A 22,537-nucleotide genomic window follows, 5' to 3' on the forward strand; every position below is an offset into this window, starting at 1 on the left:
GCTACATCCCAACTATGCTATCGAATCAATGTGCTAGCTACTGTACATCCCAACTATGCTATTGTCAAACCAATGTGCTAGCTACTGTCCATCCCAACTATGCTACTATCAAACCAATGTGCTAGCTACTGTACATCCCAACTATGCTACTATCAAACCTGTGCTAGCTACTGTACATCCGAACTATGCTACTATCAAACCTATGTGCTAGCTACATCCCAACTATGCTATCGAATCAATGTGCTAGCTACTGTACATCCCAACTATGCTATTGTCAAACCAATGTGCTAGCTACTGTACATCCCAACTATGCTACTATCAAACCTATGTGCTAGCTACTGTCCATCCCAACTATGCTACTATCAAACCTATGTGCTAGCTACTGTCCATCCCAACTATGCTACTATCAAACCTATGTGCTAGCTACATCCCAACTATGCTACTATCAAACCAATGTGCTAGCTACTGTCCATCCCAACTATGCTACTATCAAACCAATGTGCTAGCTACCGTACATCCCAACTATGCTACTATCAAACCAATGTGCTAGCTACTGTCCATCCCAACTATGCTACTATCAAACCAATGTGCTAGCTACTGTACATCCCAACTATGCTACTGTCAAACCAATGTGCTAGCTACTGTACATCCCAACTATGCTACTATCAAACCTATGTGCTAGCTACATCCCAACTATGCTATCGAATCAATGTGCTAGCTATTGTACATCCCAACTATGCTATTGTCAAACCAATGTGCTAGCTACTGTACATCCCAACTATGCTACTATAAACCAATGTGTTAGCTACTGTACATCCCAACTATGCTACTGTCAAACCAATGTGCTAGCTACTGTACATCCCAACTATGCTACTATCAAACCTATGTGCTAGCTAAATCCCAACTATGCTATCGAATCAATGTGCTAGCTACTGTACATCCCAACTATGCTATTGTCAAACCAATGTGCTAGCTACTGTACATCCCAACTATGCTACTATCAAACCTATGTGCTAGCTACTGTACATCCCAACTATGCTACTATCAAACCTATGTGCTAGCTACATCCCAACTATGCTACTATCAAACCAATGTGCTAGCTACTGTCCATCCCAACTATGCTACTATCAAACCAATGTGCTAGCTACTGTACATCCCAACTATGCTAATATCAAACCAATGTGCTAGCTACTGTCCATCCCAACTATGCTACTATCAAACCAATGTGCTAGCTACTGTACATCCCAACTATGCTACTGTCAAACCAATGTGCTAGCTACTGTACATCCCAACTATGCTACTATCAAACCTATGTGCTAGCTACATCCCAACTACAGTATGCTATCGAATCAATGTGCTAGCTACTGTATATCCCAACTATGCTATTGTCAAACCAATGTGCTAGCTACTGTACATCCCAACTATGCTACTATCAAACCAATGTGCTAGCTACAGTACATCCCAACTATGCTACTATCAAACCAATGTGCAAGCTACTGTACCAATGTGCTAGCTACTGTACATCCCAACTATGCTACTATCAAACCTGTGCTAGCTACTGTACATCCCAACTATGCTACTATCAAACCTATGTGCTAGCTACATCCCAACTACAGTATGCTATCGAATCAATGTGCTAGCTACTGTATATCCCAACTATGCTATTGTCAAACCAATGTGCTAGCTACTGTACATCCCAACTATGCTACTATCAAACCAATGTGCTAGCTACTGTACATCCCAACTATGCTACTATCAAACCAATGTGCTAGCTACTGTCCATCCCAACTATGCTACTATCAAACCAATGTGCTAGCTACTGTACATCCCAACTATGCTACTATCAAACCAATGTGCTAGCTACTGTCCATCCCAACTATGCTACTATCAAACCAATGTGCTAGCTACTGTACATCCCAACTATGCTACTGTCAAACCAATGTGCTAGCTACTGTACATCCCAACTATGCTACTATCAAACCTATGTGCTAGCTACATCCCAACTACAGTATGCTATCGAATCAATGTGCTAGCTACTGTATATCCCAACTATGCTATTGTCAAACCAATGTGCTAGCTACTGTACATCCCAACTATGCTACTATCAAACCAATGTGCTAGCTACAGTACATCCCAACTATGCTACTATCAAACCTGTGCTAGCTACTGTACATCCCAACTATGCTACTATCAAACCTATGTGCTAGCTACATCCCAACTATGCTATCGAATCAATGTGCTAGCTACTGTACATCCCAACTATGCTATTGTCAAACCAATGTGCTAGCTACTGTACATCCCAACTATGCTACTATCAAACCTATGTGCTAGCTACTGTCCATCCCAACTATGCTACTATCAAACCTATGTGCTAGCTACATCCCAACTATGCTACTATCAAACCAATGTGCTAGCTACTGTCCATCCCAACTATGCTACTATCAAACCAATGTGCTAGCTACCGTACATCCCAACTATGCTACTATCAAACCAATGTTCTAGCTACTGTCCATCCCAACTATGCTACTATCAAACCAATGTGCTAGCTACTGTACATCCCAACTATGCTACTGTCAAACCAATGTGCTAGCTACTGTCCATCCCAACTATGCTACTATCAAACCAATGTGCTAGCTACTGTACATCCCAACTATGCTACTGTCAAACCTGTGCTAGCTACTGTACATCCCAACTATGCTACTATCAAACCTATGTGCTAGCTACATCCCAACTATGCTATCGAATCAATGTGCTAGCTACTGTACATCCCAACTATGCTATTGTCAAACCAATGTGCTAGCTACTGTCCATCCCAACTATGCTACTATCAAACCAATGTGCTAGCTACTGTACATCCCAACTATGCTACTATCAAACCTGTGCTAGCTACTGTACATCCGAACTATGCTACTATCAAACCTATGTGCTAGCTACATCCCAACTATGCTATCGAATCAATGTGCTAGCTACAGTACATCCCAACTATGCTATTGTCAAACCAATGTGCTAGCTACTGTACATCCCAACTATGCTACTATCAAACCTATGTGCTAGCTACTGTCCATCCCAACTATGCTACTATCAAACCTATGTGCTAGCTACTGTCCATCCCAACTATGCTACTATCAAACCTATGTGCTAGCTACATCCCAACTATGCTACTATCAAACCAATGTGCTAGCTACTGTCCATCCCAACTATGCTACTATCAAACCAATGTGCTAGCTACCGTACATCCCAACTATGCTACTATCAAACCAATGTGCTAGCTACTGTCCATCCCAACTATGCTACTATCAAACCAATGTGCTAGCTACTGTACATCCCAACTATGCTACTGTCAAACCAATGTGCTAGCTACTGTACATCCCAACTATGCTACTATCAAACCTATGTGCTAGCTACATCCCAACTATGCTATCGAATCAATGTGCTAGCTACTGTCCATCCCAACTATGCTACTATCAAACCAATGTTCTAGCTACTGTACATCCCAACTATGCTACTGTCAAACCAATGTCCTAGCTACTGTACATCCCAACTATGCTACTATCAAACCTATGTGCTAGCTACATCCCAACTATGCTATCGAATCAATGTGCTAGCTACTGTACATCCCAACTATGCTATTGTCAAACCAATGTGCTAGCTACTGTACATCCCAACTATGCTACTATCAAACCAATGTGCTAGCTACTGTACATCCCAACTATGCTACTATCAAACCAATGTGCTAGCTACTGTCCATCCCAAATATGCTACTATCAAACCAATGTGCTAGCTACTGTACATCCCAACTATGCTACTGTCAAACCAATGTGCTAGCTACTGTACATCCCAACTATGCTACTGTCAAACCAATGTGCTAGCTACTGTACATCCCAACTATGCTACTATCAAACCTATGTGCTAGCTACATCCCAACTATGCTATCGAATCAATGTGCTAGCTATTGTACATCCCAACTATGCTATTGTCAAACCAATGTGCTAGCTACTGTACATCCCAACTATGCTACTATAAACCAATGTGTTAGCTACTGTACATCCCAACTATGCTACTGTCAAACCAATGTGCTAGCTACTGTACATCCCAACTATGCTACTATCAAACCTATGTGCTAGCTAAATCCCAACTATGCTATCGAATCAATGTGCTAGCTACTGTACATCCCAACTATGCTATTGTCAAACCAATGTGCTAGCTACTGTACATCCCAACTATGCTACTATCAAACCTATGTGCTAGCTACTGTACATCCCAACTATGCTACTATCAAACCTATGTGCTAGCTACATCCCAACTATGCTACTATCAAACCAATGTGCTAGCTACTGTCCATCCCAACTATGCTACTATCAAACCAATGTGCTAGCTACTGTACATCCCAACTATGCTACTATCAAACCAATGTGCTAGCTACTGTCCATCCCAACTATGCTACTATCAAACCAATGTGCTAGCTACTGTACACCCCAACTATGCTACTGTCAAACCAATGTGCTAGCTACTGTACATCCCAACTATGCTACTATCAAACCTATGTGCTAGCTACATCCCAACTACAGTATGCTATCGAATCAATGTGCTAGCTACTGTATATCCCAACTATGCTATTGTCAAACCAATGTGCTAGCTACTGTACATCCCAACTATGCTACTATCAAACCAATGTGCTAGCTACAGTACATCCCAACTATGCTACTATCAAACCAATGTGCAAGCTACTGTACCAATGTGCTAGCTACTGTACATCCCAACTATGCTACTATCAAACCTGTGCTAGCTACTGTACATCCCAACTATGCTACTATCAAACCTATGTGCTAGCTACATCCCAACTACAGTATGCTATCGAATCAATGTGCTAGCTACTGTATATCCCAACTATGCTATTGTCAAACCAATGTGCTCGCTACTGTACATCCCAACTATGCTACTATCAAACCAATGTGCTAGCTACTGTACATCCCAACTATGCTACTATCAAACCAATGTGCTAGCTACTGTACAACCCAACTATGCTACTATCAAACCAATGTGCTAGCTACTGTCCATCCCAACTATGCTACTATCAAACCAATGTGCTAGCTACTGTACATCCCAACTATGCTACTGTCAAACCAATGTGCTAGCTACTGTACATCCCAACTATGCTACTATCAAACCTATGTGCTAGCTACATCCCAACTACAGTATGCTATCGAATCAATGTGCTAGCTACTGTATATCCCAACTATGCTATTGTCAAACCAATGTGCTAGCTACTGTACATCCCAACTATGCTACTATCAAACCAATGTGCTAGCTACAGTACATCCCAACTATGCTACTATCAAAACAATGTGCAAGCTACTGTACCAATGTGCTAGCTACTGTACATCCCAACTATGCTACTATCAAACCTGTGCTAGCTACTGTACATCCCAACTATGCTACTATCAAACCTATGTGCTAGCTACATCCCAACTACAGTATGCTATCAAACCAATGTGCTAGCTACTGTCCATCCCAACTATGCTACTATCAAACCAATGTGCTAGCTACTGTACATCCCAACTATGCTACTATCAAACCAATGTGCTAGCTACTGTCCATCCCAACTATGCTACTATCAAACCAATGTGCTAGCTACTGTACATCCCAACTATGCTACTGTCAAACCAATGTGCTAGCTACTGTACATCCCAACTATGCTACTATCAAACCTATGTGCTAGCTACATCCCAACTACAGTATGCTATCGAATCAATGTGCTAGCTACTGTATATCCCAACTATGCTATTGTCAAACCAATGTGCTAGCTACTGTACATCCCAACTATGCTACTATCAAACCAATGTGCTAGCTACAGTACATCCCAACTATGCTACTATCAAACCAATGTGCAAGCTACTGTACCAATGTGCTAGCTACTGTACATCCCAACTATGCTACTATCAAACCTGTGCTAGCTACTGTACATCCCAACTATGCTACTATCAAACCTATGTGCTAGCTACATCCCAACTACAGTATGCTATCGAATCAATGTGCTAGCTACTGTATATCCCAACTATGCTATTGTCAAACCAATGTGCTAGCTACTGTACATCCCAACTATGCTACTATCAAACCAATGTGCTAGCTACTGTACATCCCAACTATGCTACTATCAAACCAATGTGCTAGCTACTGTCCATCCCAACTATGCTACTATCAAACCAATGTGCTAGCTACTGTACATCCCAACTATGCTACTATCAAACCAATGTGCTAGCTACTGTCCATCCCAACTATGCTACTATCAAACCAATGTGCTAGCTACTGTACATCCCAACTATGCTACTGTCAAACCAATGTGCTAGCTACTGTACATCCCAACTATGCTACTATCAAACCTATGTGCTAGCTACATCCCAACTACAGTATGCTATCGAATCAATGTGCTAGCTACTGTATATCCCAACTATGCTATTGTCAAACCAATGTGCTAGCTACTGTACATCCCAACTATGCTACTATCAAACCAATGTGCTAGCTACAGTACATCCCAACTATGCTACTATCAAACCAATGTGCAAGCTACTGTACCAATGTGCTAGCTACTGTACATCCCAACTATGCTACTATCAAACCTGTGCTAGCTACTGTACATCCCAACTATGCTACTATCAAACCTATGTGCTAGCTACATCCCAACTACAGTATGCTATCGAATCAATGTGCTAGCTACTGTATATCCCAACTATGCTATTGTCAAACCAATGTGCTAGCTACTGTACATCCCAACTATGCTACTATCAAACCAATGTGCTAGCTACTGTACATCCCAACTATGCTACTATCAAACCAATGTGCTAGCTACTGTCCATCCCAAATATGCTACTATCAAACCTATGTGCTAGCTACTGTACATCCCAACTATGCTACTATCAAACCAATGTGCTAGCTACTGTACATCCCAACTATGCTACTATCAAACCAATGTGCTAGCTACTGTCCATCCCAACTTTGCTACTATCAAACCAATGTGCTAGCTACTGTACATCCCAACTATGCTACTATCAAACCAATGTGCTAGTTACTGTACATCCCAACTATGCTACTATCAAACCTATGTGCTAGCTACATCCCAACTATGCTATCGAATCAATGTGCTAGCTACTGTCCATCCCAAATATGCTACTATCAAACCAATGTGCTAGCTACATCCCAACTATGCTATCGAATCAATGTGCTAGCTACTGTACATCCCAACTATGCTATTGTCAAACCAATGTGCTAGCTACTGTACATCCCAACTATGCTACTATCAAACCAATGTGCTAGCTACTGTACATCCCAACTATGCTACTATCAAACCAATGTGCTAGCTACTGTCCATCCCAAATATGCTACTATCAAACCAATGTGCTAGCTACTGTACATCCCAACTATGCTACTGTCAAACCAATGTGCTAGCTACTGTACATCCCAACTATGCTACTGTCAAACCAATGCGCTAGCTACTGTACATCCCAACTATGCTACTATCAAACCTATGTGCTAGCTACATCCCAACTATGCTATCGAATCAATGTGCTAGCTATTGTACATCCCAACTAGGCTACTGTCAAACCAATGTGCTAACTACTGTACATCCCAACTATGCTACTATCAAACCTATGTGCTAGCTACATCCCAACTATGCTATCGAATCAATGTGCTAGCTACTGTACATCCCAACTATGATACTATCAAACCTAGGTGCTAGCTACATCCCAAATATGCTACTATCAAATCAATGTGCTAGCTACTGTACATCCCAACTATGCTATCAAACCTATGTGCTAGCTACTGTACATCCCAACTATGCTACTATCAAACCAATGTGCTAGCTACTGTACATCCCAACTATGCTACTATCAAACCTATGTGCTAGCTACTGTACATCCCAACTATGCTACTATCAAACCAATGTGCTAGCTACTGTCCATCCCAACTTTGCTACTATCAAACCAATGTGCTAGCTACTGTACATCCCAACTATGCTACTATCAAACCAATGTGCTAGTTACTGTACATCCCAACTATGCTACTATCAAACCAATGTGCTAGCTACTGTCCATCCCAACTATGCTACTATCAAACCAATGTGCTAGCTACTGTACATCCCAACTATGCTATTGTCAAACCAATGTGCTAGCTACTGTACATCCCAACTATGCTACTATCAAACCAATGTGCTAGCTACTGTACATCCAAACTATGCTACTATCAAACCAATGTGCTAGCTACTGTCCATCCCAAATATGCTACTATCAAACCAATGTGCTAGCTACTGTACATCCCAACTATGCTACTGTCAAACCAATGTGCTAGCTACTGTACATCCCAACTATGCTACTGTCAAACCAATGCGCTAGCTACTGTACATCCCAACTATGCTACTATCAAACCTATGTGCTAGCTACATCCCAACTATGCTATCGAATCAATGTGCTAGCTATTGTACATCCCAACTAGGCTACTGTCAAACCAATGTGCTAACTACTGTACATCCCAACTATGCTACTATCAAACCTATGTGCTAGCTACATCCCAACTATGCTATCGAATCAATGTGCTAGCTACTGTACATCCCAACTATGATACTATCAAACCTAGGTGCTAGCTACATCCCAAATATGCTACTATCAAATCAATGTGCTAGCTACTGTACATCCCAACTATGCTATCAAACCTATGTGCTAGCTACTGTACATCCCAACTATGCTACTATCAAACCAATGTGCTAGCTACTGTACATCCCAACTATGCTACTATCAAACCTATGTGCTAGCTACTGTACATCCCAACTATGCTACTATCAAACCAATGTGCTAGCTACTGTCCATCCCAACTTTGCTACTATCAAACCAATGTGCTAGCTACTGTACATCCCAACTATGCTACTATCAAACCAATGTGCTAGTTACTGTACATCCCAACTATGCTACTATCAAACCAATGTGCTAGCTACTGTCCATCCCAACTATGCTACTATCAAACCAATGTGCTAGCTACTGTACATCCCAACTATGCTACTATCAAACCAATGTGCTAGCTACTGTACATCCCAACTATGCTACTGTCAAACCAATGTGCTAGCTACTGTACATCCCAACTATGCTACTATCAAACCTATGTGCTAGCTACATCCCAACTATGCTATCGAATCAATGTGCTAGCTACTGTACATCCCAACTATGCTACTATCAAACCTATGTGCTAGCTACATCCCAACTATGCTATCGAATCAATGTGCTAGCTACTGTACATCCCAACTATGCTATTGTCAAACCAATGTGCTAGCTACTGTACATCCCAACTATGCTACTATCAAACCAATGTGCTAGCTAATGTCCATCCCAACTTTGCTACTATCAAACCAATGTGCTAGCTACTGTACATCCCAACTATGCTACTATCAAACCAATGTGCTAGTTACTGTACATCCCAACTATGCTACTTTCACACCAATGTGCTAGCTACTGTCCATCCCAACTATGCTACTATCAAACCAATGTGCTAGCTACTGTACATCCCAACTATGCTACTATCAAACCAAGGTGCTAGCTACTGTCCATCCCAACTATGCTACTATCAAACCAATGTGCTAGCTACTGTACATCCCAACTATGCTACTGTCAAACCAATATGCTAGCTACTGTACATCCCAACTATGCTACTATCAAACCTGTGCTAGCTACTGTACATCCCAACTATGCTACTATCAAACCTATGTGCTAGCTACATCCCAACTATGCTATCGAATCAATGTGCTAGCTACTGTACATCCCAACTATGCTATTGTCAAACCAATGTGCTAGCTACTGTACATCCCAACTATGCTACTATCAAACCTATGTGCTAGCTACTGTACATCCCAACTATGCTACTATCAAACCAATGTGCTAGCTACTGTCCATCCCAACTATGCTCCTGTCAAACCAATGTGCTAGCTACCGTACATCCCAACTATGCTACTATCAAACCAATGTGCTAGCTACTGTCCATCCCAACTATGCTACTATCAAACCAATGTGCTAGCTACTGTACATCCCAACTATGCTACTATCAAACCAATGTGCTAGCTACTGTACATCCCAACTATGCTACTATCAAACCAATGTGCTAGCTACTGTCCATCCCAACTATGCTACTATCAAACCTATGTGCTAGCTACTGTACATCCCAACTATGCTACTATCAAACCTATGTGCTAGCTACATCCCAACTACAGTATGCTATCGAATCAATGTGCTAGCTACTGTATATCCCAACTATGCTATTGTCAAACCAATGTGCTAGCTACTGTACATCCCAACTATGCTACTATCAAACCAATGTGCTAGCTACTGTACATCCCAACTATGCTACTATCAAACCAATGTGCTAGCTACTGTCCATCCCAACTATGCTACTATCAAACCTATGTGCTAGCTACTGTACATCCCAACTATGCTACTATCAAACCAATGTGCTAGCTACTGTACATCCCAACTATGCTACTATCAAACCAATGTGCTAGCTACTGTCCATCCCAACTTTGCTACTATCAAACCAATGTGCTAGCTACTGTACATCCCAACTATGCTACTATCAAACCAATGTGCTAGTTACTGTACATCCCAACTATGCTACTATCAAACCAATGTGCTAGCTACTGTACATCCCAACTATGCTATCGAATCAATGTGCTAGCTACTGTCCATCCCAAATATGCTACTATCAAACCAATGTGCTAGCTACTGTACATCCCAACTATGCTACTGTCAAACCAATGTGCTAGCTACTGTACATCCCAACTATGCTACTATCAAACCTATGTGCTAGCTACATCCCAACTATGCTATCGAATCAATGTGCTAGCTACTGTACATCCCAACTATGCTATTGTCAAACCAATGTGCTAGCTACTGTACATCCCAACTATGCTACTATCAAACCAATGTGCTAGCTACTGTACATCCCAACTATGCTACTATCAAACCAATGTGCTAGCTACTGTCCATCCCAAATATGCTACTATCAAACCAATGTGCTAGCTACTGTACATCCCAACTATGCTACTGTCAAACCAATGTGCTAGCTACTGTACATCCCAACTATGCTACTGTCAAACCAATGCGCTAGCTACTGTACATCCCAACTATGCTACTATCAAACCTATGTGCTAGCTACATCCCAACTATGCTATCGAATCAATGTGCTAGCTACTGTACATCCCAACTATGCTACTATCAAACCAATGTGCTAGCTACTGTACATCCCAACTATGCTACTATCAAACCAATGTGCTAGTTACTGTACATCCCAACTATGCTACTTTCACACCAATGTGCTAGCTACTGTCCATCCCAACTATGCTACTATCAAACCAATGTGCTAGCTACTGTACATCCCAACTATGCTACTATCAAACCAAGGTGCTAGCTACTGTCCATCCCAACTATGCTACTATCAAACCAATGTGCTAGCTACTGTACATCCCAACTATGCTACTGTCAAACCAATATGCTAGCTACTGTACATCCCAACTATGCTACTATCAAACCTGTGCTAGCTACTGTACATCCCAACTATGCTACTATCAAACCTATGTGCTAGCTACATCCCAACTATGCTATCGAATCAATGTGCTAGCTACTGTACATCCCAACTATGCTATTGTCAAACCAATGTGCTAGCTACTGTACATCCCAACTATGCTACTATCAAACCTATGTGCTAGCTACTGTACATCCCAACTATGCTACTATCAAACCAATGTGCTAGCTACTGTCCATCCCAACTATGCTCCTGTCAAACCAATGTGCTAGCTACCGTACATCCCAACTATGCTACTATCAAACCAATGTGCTAGCTACTGTCCATCCCAACTATGCTACTATCAAACCAATGTGCTAGCTACTGTACATCCCAACTATGCTACTATCAAACCAATGTGCTAGCTACTGTACATCCCAACTATGCTACTATCAAACCAATGTGCTAGCTACTGTCCATCCCAACTATGCTACTATCAAACCTATGTGCTAGCTACTGTACATCCCAACTATGCTACTATCAAACCTATGTGCTAGCTACATCCCAACTACAGTATGCTATCGAATCAATGTGCTAGCTACTGTATATCCCAACTATGCTATTGTCAAACCAATGTGCTAGCTACTGTACATCCCAACTATGCTACTATCAAACCAATGTGCTAGCTACTGTACATCCCAACTATGCTACTATAAACCCATGTGCTAGCTACTGTCCATCCCAACTATGCTACTATCAAACCTATGTGCTAGCTACTGTACATCCCAACTATGCTACTATCAAACCAATGTGCTAGCTACTGTACATCCCAACTATGCTACTATCAAACCAATGTGCTAGCTACTGTCCATCCCAACTTTGCTACTATCAAACCAATGTGCTAGCTACTGTACATCCCAACTATGCTACTATCAAACCAATGTGCTAGTTACTGTACATCCCAACTATGCTACTATCAAACCAATGTGCTAGCTACTGTACATCCCAACTATGCTATCGAATCAATGTGCTAGCTACTGTCCATCCCAAATATGCTACTATCAAACCAATGTGCTAGCTACTGTACATCCCAACTATGCTACTGTCAAACCAATGTGCTAGCTACTGTACATCCCAACTATGCTACTATCAAACCTATGTGCTAGCTACATCCCAACTATGCTATCGAATCAATGTGCTAGCTACTGTACATCCCAACTATGCTATTGTCAAACCAATGTGCTAGCTACTGTACATCCCAACTATGCTACTATCAAACCAATGTGCTAGCTACTGTACATCCCAACTATGCTACTATCAAACCAATGTGCTAGCTACTGTCCATCCCAAATATGCTACTATCAAACCAATGTGCTAGCTACTGTACATCCCAACTATGCTACTGTCAAACCAATGTGCTAGCTACTGTACATCCCAACTATGCTACTGTCAAACCAATGCGCTAGCTACTGTACATCCCAACTATGCTACTATCAAACCTATGTGCTAGCTACATCCCAACTATGCTATCGAATCAATGTGCTAGCTATTGTACATCCCAACTAGGCTACTGTCAAACCAATGTGCTAACTACTGTACATCCCAACTATGCTACTATCAAACCTATGTGCTAGCTACATCCCAACTATGCTATCGAATCAATGTGCTAGCTACTGTACATCCCAACTATGATACTATCAAACCTAGGTGCTAGCTACATCCCAAATATGCTACTATCAAATCAATGTGCTAGCTACTGTACATCCCAACTATGCTATCAAACCTATGTGCTAGCTACTGTACATCCCAACTATGCTACTATCAAACCAATGTGCTAGCTACTGTACATCCCAACTATGCTACTATCAAACCTATGTGCTAGCTACTGTACATCCCAACTATGCTACTATCAAACCAATGTGCTAGCTACTGTCCATCCCAACTTTGCTACTATCAAACCAATGTGCTAGCTACTGTACATCCCAACTATGCTACTATCAAACCAATGTGCTAGTTACTGTACATCCCAACTATGCTACTATCAAACCAATGTGCTAGCTACTGTCCATCCCAACTATGCTACTATCAAACCAATGTGCTAGCTACTGTACATCCCAACTATGCTACTATCAAACCAATGTGCTAGCTACTGTACATCCCAACTATGCTACTGTCAAACCAATGTGCTAGCTACTGTACATCCCAACTATGCTACTATCAAACCTATGTGCTAGCTACATCCCAACTATGCTATCGAATCAATGTGCTAGCTACTGTACATCCCAACTATGCTACTATCAAACCTATGTGCTAGCTACATCCCAACTATGCTATCGAATCAATGTGCTAGCTACTGTACATCCCAACTATGCTATTGTCAAACCAATGTGCTAGCTACTGTACATCCCAACTATGCTACTATCAAACCAATGTGCTAGCTACTGTCCATCCCAACTTTGCTACTATCAAACCAATGTGCTAGCTACTGTACATCCCAACTATGCTACTATCAAACCAATGTGCTAGTTACTGTACATCCCAACTATGCTACTTTCACACCAATGTGCTTGCTACTGTCCATCCCAACTATGCTACTATCAAACCAATGTGCTAGCTACTGTACATCCCAACTATGCTACTATCAAACCAATGTGCTAGCTACTGTCCATCCCAACTATGCTACTATCAAACCAATGTGCTAGCTACTGTACATCCCAACTATGCTACTGTCAAACCAATATGCTAGCTACTGTACATCCCAACTATGCTACTATCAAACCTGTGCTAGCTACTGTACATCCCAACTATGCTACTATCAAACCTATGTGCTAGCTACATCCCAACTATGCTATCGAATCAATGTGCTAGCTACTGTACATCCCAACTATGCTATTGTCAAACCAATGTGCTAGCTACTGTACATCCCAACTATGCTACTATCAAACCTATGTGCTAGCTACTGTACATCCCAACTATGCTACTATCAAACCTATGTGCTAGCTACATCCCAACTATGCTACTATCAAACCAATGTGCTAGCTACTGTCCATCCCAACTATGCTACTATCAAACCAATGTGCTAGCTACCGCACATCCCAACTATGCTACTATCAAACCAATGTGCTAGCTACTGTCCATCCCAACTATGCTACTATCAAACCAATGTGCTAGCTACTGTACATCCCAACTATGCTCCTGTCAAACCAATGTGCTAGCTACCGTACATCCCAACTATGCTACTATCAAACCAATGTGCTAGCTACTGTCCATCCCAACTATGCTACTATCAAACCAATGTGCTAGCTACTGTCCATCCCAACTATGCTACTATCAAACCTATGTGCTAGCTACATCCCAACTACAGTATGCTATCGAATCAATGTGCTAGCTACTGTATATCCCAACTATGCTATTGTCAAACCAATGTGCTAGCTACTGTACATCCCAACTATGCTACTATCAAACCAATGTGCTAGCTACTGTACATCCCAACTATGCTACTATCAAACCAATGTGCTAGCTACTGTCCATCCCAACTATGCTACTATCAAACCTATGTGCTAGCTACTGTACATCCCAACTATGCTACTATCAAACCAATGTGCTAGCTACTGTACATCCCAACTATGCTACTATCAAACCTATGTGCTAGCTACATCCCAACTATGCTATCGAATCAATGTGCTAGCTACTGTCCATCCCAAATATGCTACTATCAAACCAATGTGCTAGCTACTGTACATCCCAACTATGCTACTGTCAAACCAATGTGCTAGCTACTGTACATCCCAACTATGCTACTATCAAACCTATGTGCTAGCTACATCCCAACTATGCTATCGAATCAATGTGCTAGCTACTGTACATCCCAACTATGCTACTGTCAAACCAATGCGCTAGCTACTGTACATCCCAACTATGCTACTATCAAACCTATGTGCTAGCTACATCCCAACTATGCTATCGAATCAATGTGCTAGCTATTGTACATCCCAACTAGGCTACTGTCAAACCAATGTGCTAACTACTGTACATCCCAACTATGCTACTATCAAACCTATGTGCTAGCTACATCCCAACTATGCTATCGAATCAATGTGCTAGCTACTGTACATCCCAACTATGATACTATCAAACCTAGGTGCTAGCTACATCCCAAATATGCTACTATCAAATCAATGTGCTAGCTACTGTACATCCCAACTATGCTATCAAACCTATGTGCTAGTTACTGTACATCCCAACTATGCTACTATCAAACCAATGTGCTAGCTACTGTACATCCCAACTATGCTACTATCAAACCTATGTGCTAGCTACATCCCAACTACAGTATGCTATCGAATCAATGTGCTAGCTACTGTATATCCCAACTATGCTATTGTCAAACCAATGTGCTAGCTACTGTACATCCCAACTATGCTACTATCAAACCAATGTGCTAGCTACTGTACATCCCAACTATGCTACTATCAAACCAATGTGCTAGCTACTGTCCATCCCAACTATGCTACTATCAAACCTATGTGCTAGCTACTGTACATCCCAACTATGCTACTATCAAACCAATGTGCTAGCTACTGTACATCCCAACTATGCTACTATCAAACCTATGTGCTAGCTACATCCCAACTATGCTATCGAATCAATGTGCTAGCTACTGTCCATCCCAAATATGCTACTATCAAACCAATGTGCTAGCTACTGTACATCCCAACTATGCTACTGTCAAACCAATGTGCTAGCTACTGTACATCCCAACTATGCTACTATCAAACCTATGTGCTAGCTACATCCCAACTATGCTATCGAATCAATGTGCTAGCTACTGTACATCCCAACTATGCTATTGTCAAACCAATGTGCTAGCTACTGTACATCCCAACTATGCTACTATCAAACCAATGTGCTAGCTACTGTACATCCCAACTATGCTACTATCAAACCAATGTGCTAGCTACTGTCCATCCCAAATATGCTACTATCAAACCAATGTGCTAGCTACTGTACATCCCAACTATGCTACTGTCAAACCAATGTGCTAGCTACTGTACATCCCAACTATGCTACTGTCAAACCAATGCGCTAGCTACTGTACATCCCAACTATGCTACTATCAAACCTATGTGCTAGCTACATCCCAACTATGCTATCGAATCAATGTGCTAGCTATTGTACATCCCAACTAGGCTACTGTCAAACCAATGTGCTAACTACTGTACATCCCAACTATGCTACTATCAAACCTATGTGCTAGCTACATCCCAACTATGCTATCGAATCAATGTGCTAGCTACTGTACATCCCAACTATGATACTATCAAACCTAGGTGCTAGCTACATCCCAAATATGCTACTATCAAATCAATGTGCTAGCTACTGTACATCCCAACTATGCTATCAAACCTATGTGCTAGTTACTGTACATCCCAACTATGCTACTATCAAACCAATGTGCTAGCTACTGTACATCCCAACTATGCTACTATCAAACCTATGTGCTAGCTACTGTACATCCCAACTATGCTACTATCAAACCAATGTGCTAGCTACTGTCCATCCCAACTTTGCTACTATCAAACCAATGTGCTAGCTACTGTACATCCCAACTATGCTACTATCAAACCAATGTGCTAGTTACTGTACATCCCAACTATGCTACTATCAAACCAATGTGCTAGCTACTGTCCATCCCAACTATGCTACTATCAAACCAATGTGCTAGCTACTGTACATCCCAACTATGCTACTATCAAACCAATGTGCTAGCTACTGTACATCCCAACTATGCTACTGTCAAACCAATGTGCTAGCTACTGTACATCCCAACTATGCTACTATCAAACCTATGTGCTAGCTACATCCCAACTATGATATCGAATCAATGTGCTAGCTACTGTACATCCCAACTATGCTACTATCAAACCTATGTGCTAGCTACATCCCAACTATGCTATCGAATCAATGTGCTAGCTACTGTACATCCCAACTATGCTATTGTCAAACCAATGTGCTAGCTACTGTACATCCCAACTATGCTACTATCAAACCAATGTGCTAGCTACTGTCCATCCCAACTTAGCTACTATCAAACCAATGTGCTAGCTACTGTACATCCCAACTATGCTACTATCAAACCAATGTGCTAGTTACTGTACATCCCAACTATGCTACTTTCACACCAATGTGCTAGCTACTGTCCATCCCAACTATGCTACTATCAAACCAATGTGCTAGCTACTGTACATCCCAACTATGCTACTATCAAACCAATGTGCTAGCTACTGTCCATCCCAACTATGCTACTATCAAACCAATGTGCTAGCTACTGTACATCCCAACTATGCTCCTGTCAAACCAATGTGCTAGCTACCGTACATCCCAACTATGCTACTATCAAACCAATGTGCTAGCTACTGTCCATTCCAACTATGCTACTATCAAACCAATGTGCTAGCTACTGTACATCCCAACTATGCTACTATCAAACCAATGTGCTAGCTACTGTACATCCCAACTATGCTACTGTCAAACCAATGTGCTAGCTACTGTACATCCCAACTATGCTACTATCAAACCTATGTGCTAGCTACATCCCAACTATGCTATCGAATCAATGTGCTAGCTACTGTACATCCCAACTATGCTATTGTCAAACCAATGTGCTAGCTACTGTACATCCCAACTATGCTACTATCAAACCAATGTGCTAGCTACTGTACATCCCAACTATGCTACTATCAAACCAATGTGCTAGCTACTGTCCATCCCAAATATGCTACTATCAAACCAATGTGCTAGCTACTGTACATCCCAACTATGCTACTGTCAAACCAATGTGCTAGCTACTGTACATCCCAACTATGCTACTGTCAAACCAATGCGCTAGCTACTGTACATCCCAACTATGCTACTATCAAACCTATGTGCTAGCTACATCCCAACTATGCTATCGAATCAATGTGCTAGCTATTGTACATCCCAACTAGGCTACTGTCAAACCAATGTGCTAACTACTGTACATCCCAACTATGCTACAATCAAACCTATGTGCTAGCTACATCCCAACTATGCTATCGAATCAATGTGCTAGCTACTGTACATCCCAACTATGATACTATCAAACCTAGGTGCTAGCTACATCCCAAATATGCTACTATCAAATCAATGTGCTAGCTACTGTACATCCCAACTATGCTATCAAACCTATGTGCTAGCTACTGTACATCCCAACTATGCTACTATCAAACCAATGTGCTAGCTACTGTACATCCCAACTATGCTACTATCAAACCTATGTGCAAGCTACTGTACATCCCAACTATGCTACTATCAAACCAATGTGCTAGCTACTGTCCATCCCAACTTTGCTACTATCAAACCAATGTGCTAGCTGCTGTACATCCCAACTATGCTACTATCAAACCAATGTGCTAGTTACTGTACATCCCAACTATGCTACTATCAAACCAATGTGCTAGCTACTGTCCATCCCAACTATGCTACTATCAAACCAATGTGCTAGCTACTGTACATCCCAACTATGCTACTATCAAACCAATGTGCTAGCTACTGTACATCCCAACTATGCTACTATCAAACCAATGTGCTAGCTACCGCACATCCCAACTATGCTACTATCAAACCAATGTGCTAGCTACTGTCCATCCCAACTATGCTACTATCAAACCAATGTGCTAGCTACTGTCCATCCCAACTATGCTACTATCAAACCAATGTGCTAGCTACTGTACATCCCAACTATGCTACTATCAAACCAATGTGCTAGCTACTGTACATCCCAACTATGCTACTATCAAACCAATGTGCTAGCTACTGTCCATCCCAACTATGCTACTATCAAACCTATGTGCTAGCTACTGTACATCCCAACTATGCTACTATCAAACCTATGTGCTAGCTACATCCCAACTACAGTATGCTATCGAATCAATGTGCTAGCTACTGTATATCCCAACTATGCTATTGTCAAACCAATGTGCTAGCTACTATACTTCCCAACTATGCTACTATCAAACCAATGTGCTAGCTACTGTACATCCCAACTATGCTACTATCAAACCAATGTGCTAGCTACTGTCCATCCCAACTATGCTACTATCAAACCTATGTGCTAGCTACTGTACATCCCAACTATGCTACTATCAAACCAATGTGCTAGCTACTGTACATCCCAACTATGCTACTATCAAACCAATGTGCTAGCTACTGTACATCCAAACTATGTTATTAAACCAATGTGCTAGCTACTGTACATCCAAACTATGTTATTAAACCAATGTGCTAGCTACTGCACATCCCAACTATGCTACTGTCAAACCAATGTGCTAACTACTGTACATCCCAACTATGCTACTATCAAACCAATGTGCTAGCTACTGTCCATCCCAACTATGCTACTATCAAACCAATGTGCTAGCTACTGTACATCCCAACTCTGTTATTAAACCAATGTGCTAGCTACTGTACATCCCAACTATGCTACTGTCAAACCAATGTGCTAACTACTGTACATCCCAACTATGCTACTATCAAACCTATGTGCTAGCTACATCCCAACTATGCTATCGAATCAATGTGCTAGCTACTGTACATCCCAACTATGATACTATCAAACCTAGGTGCTAGCTACATCCCAAATATGCTACTATCAAATCAATGTGCTAGCTACTGTACATCCCAACTATGCTATCAAACCTATGTGCTAGCTACTGTACATCCCAACTATGCTACTATCAAACCAATGTGCTAGCTACTGTACATCCCAACTATGCTACTATCAAACCTATGTGCTAGCTACTGTACATCCCAACTATGCTACTATCAAACCAATGTGCTAGCTACTGTCCATCCCAACTTTGCTACCATCAAACCAATGTGCTAGCTACTGTACATCCCAACTATGCTACTATCAAACCAATGTGCTAGTTACTGTACATCCCAACTATGCTACTATCAAACCAATGTGCTAGCTACTGTCCATCCCAACTATGCTACTATCAAACCAATGTGCTAGCTACTGTACATCCCAACTATGCTACTATCAAACCAATGTGCTAGTTACTGTACATCCCAACTATGCTACTATCAAACCAATGTGCTAGCTACTGTCCATCCCAACTATGCTACTATCAAACCAATGTGCTAGCTACTGTACATCCCAACTATGCTACTATCAAACCAATGTGCTAGCTACTGTACATCCCAACTATGCTACTGTCAAACCAATGTGCTAGCTACTGTACATCCCAACTATGCTACTATCAAACCTATGTGCTAGCTACATCCCAACTATGCTATCGAATCAATGTGCTAGCTACTGTACATCCCAACTATGCTATTGTCAAACCAATGTGCTAGCTACTGTCCATCCCAACTTTGCTACTATCAAACCAATGTGCTAGCTACTGTACATCCCAACTATGCTACTATCAAACCAATGTGCTAGTTACTGTACATCCCAACTATGCTACTATCAAACCAATGTGCTAGCTACTGTCCATCCCAACTATGCTACTATCAAACCAATGTGCTAGCTACTGTACATCCCAACTATGCTACTGTCAAACCTGTGCTAGCTACTGTCCATCCCAACTTTGCTACTATCAAACCAATGTGCTAGCTACTGTACATCCCAACTATGCTACTATCAAACCAATGTGCTAGCTACTGTCCATCCCAACTATGCTACTATCAAACCAATGTGCTAGCTACTGTACATCCCAACTATGCTACTGTCAAACCTGTGCTAGCTACTGTACATCCCAACTATGATACTATCAAACCTAGGTGCTAGCTACATCCCAAATATGCTACTATCAAATCAATGTGCTAGCTACTGTACATCCCAACTATGCTATCAAACCTATGTGCTAGCTACTGTACATCCCAACTATGCTACTATCAAACCAATGTGCTAGCTACTGTACATCCCAACTATGCTACTATCAAACCTATGTGCAAGCTACTGTACATCCCAACTATGCTACTATCAAACCAATGTGCTAGCTACTGTCCATCCCAACTTTGCTACTATCAAACCAATGTGCTAGCTGCTGTACATCCCAACTATGCTACTATCAAACCAATGTGCTAGTTACTGTACATCCCAACTATGCTACTATCAAACCAATGTGCTAGCTACTGTCCATCCCAACTATGCTACTATCAAACCAATGTGCTAGCTACTGTACATCCCAACTATGCTACTATCAAACCAATGTGCTAGCTACTGTACATCCCAACTATGCTACTATCAAACCAATGTGCTAGCTACCGCACATCCCAACTATGCTACTATCAAACCAATGTGCTAGCTACTGTCCATCCCAACTATGCTACTATCAAACCAATGTGCTAGCTACTGTCCATCCCAACTATGCTACTATCAAACCAATGTGCTAGCTACTGTACATCCCAACTATGCTACTATCAAACCAATGTGCTAGCTACTGTACATCCCAACTATGCTACTATCAAACCAATGTGCTAGCTACTGTCCATCCCAACTATGCTACTATCAAACCTATGTGCTAGCTACTGTACATCCCAACTATGCTACTATCAAACCTATGTGCTAGCTACATCCCAACTACAGTATGCTATCGAATCAATGTGCTAGCTACTGTATATCCCAACTATGCTATTGTCAAACCAATGTGCTAGCTACTATACTTCCCAACTATGCTACTATCAAACCAATGTGCTAGCTACTGTACATCCCAACTATGCTACTATCAAACCAATGTGCTAGCTACTGTCCATCCCAACTATGCTACTATCAAACCTATGTGCTAGCTACTGTACATCCCAACTATGCTACTATCAAACCAATGTGCTAGCTACTGTACATCCCAACTATGCTACTATCAAACCAATGTGCTAGCTACTGTACATCCAAACTATGTTATTAAACCAATGTGCTAGCTACTGTACATCCAAACTATGTTATTAAACCAATGTGCTAGCTACTGCACATCCCAAC

Source organism: Borostomias antarcticus (genome assembly GCF_949987555.1).
Source record: "Borostomias antarcticus genome assembly, contig: scaffold_118, whole genome shotgun sequence".
Classification (NCBI taxonomy): Eukaryota; Metazoa; Chordata; class Actinopteri; order Stomiiformes; family Stomiidae; genus Borostomias; species Borostomias antarcticus.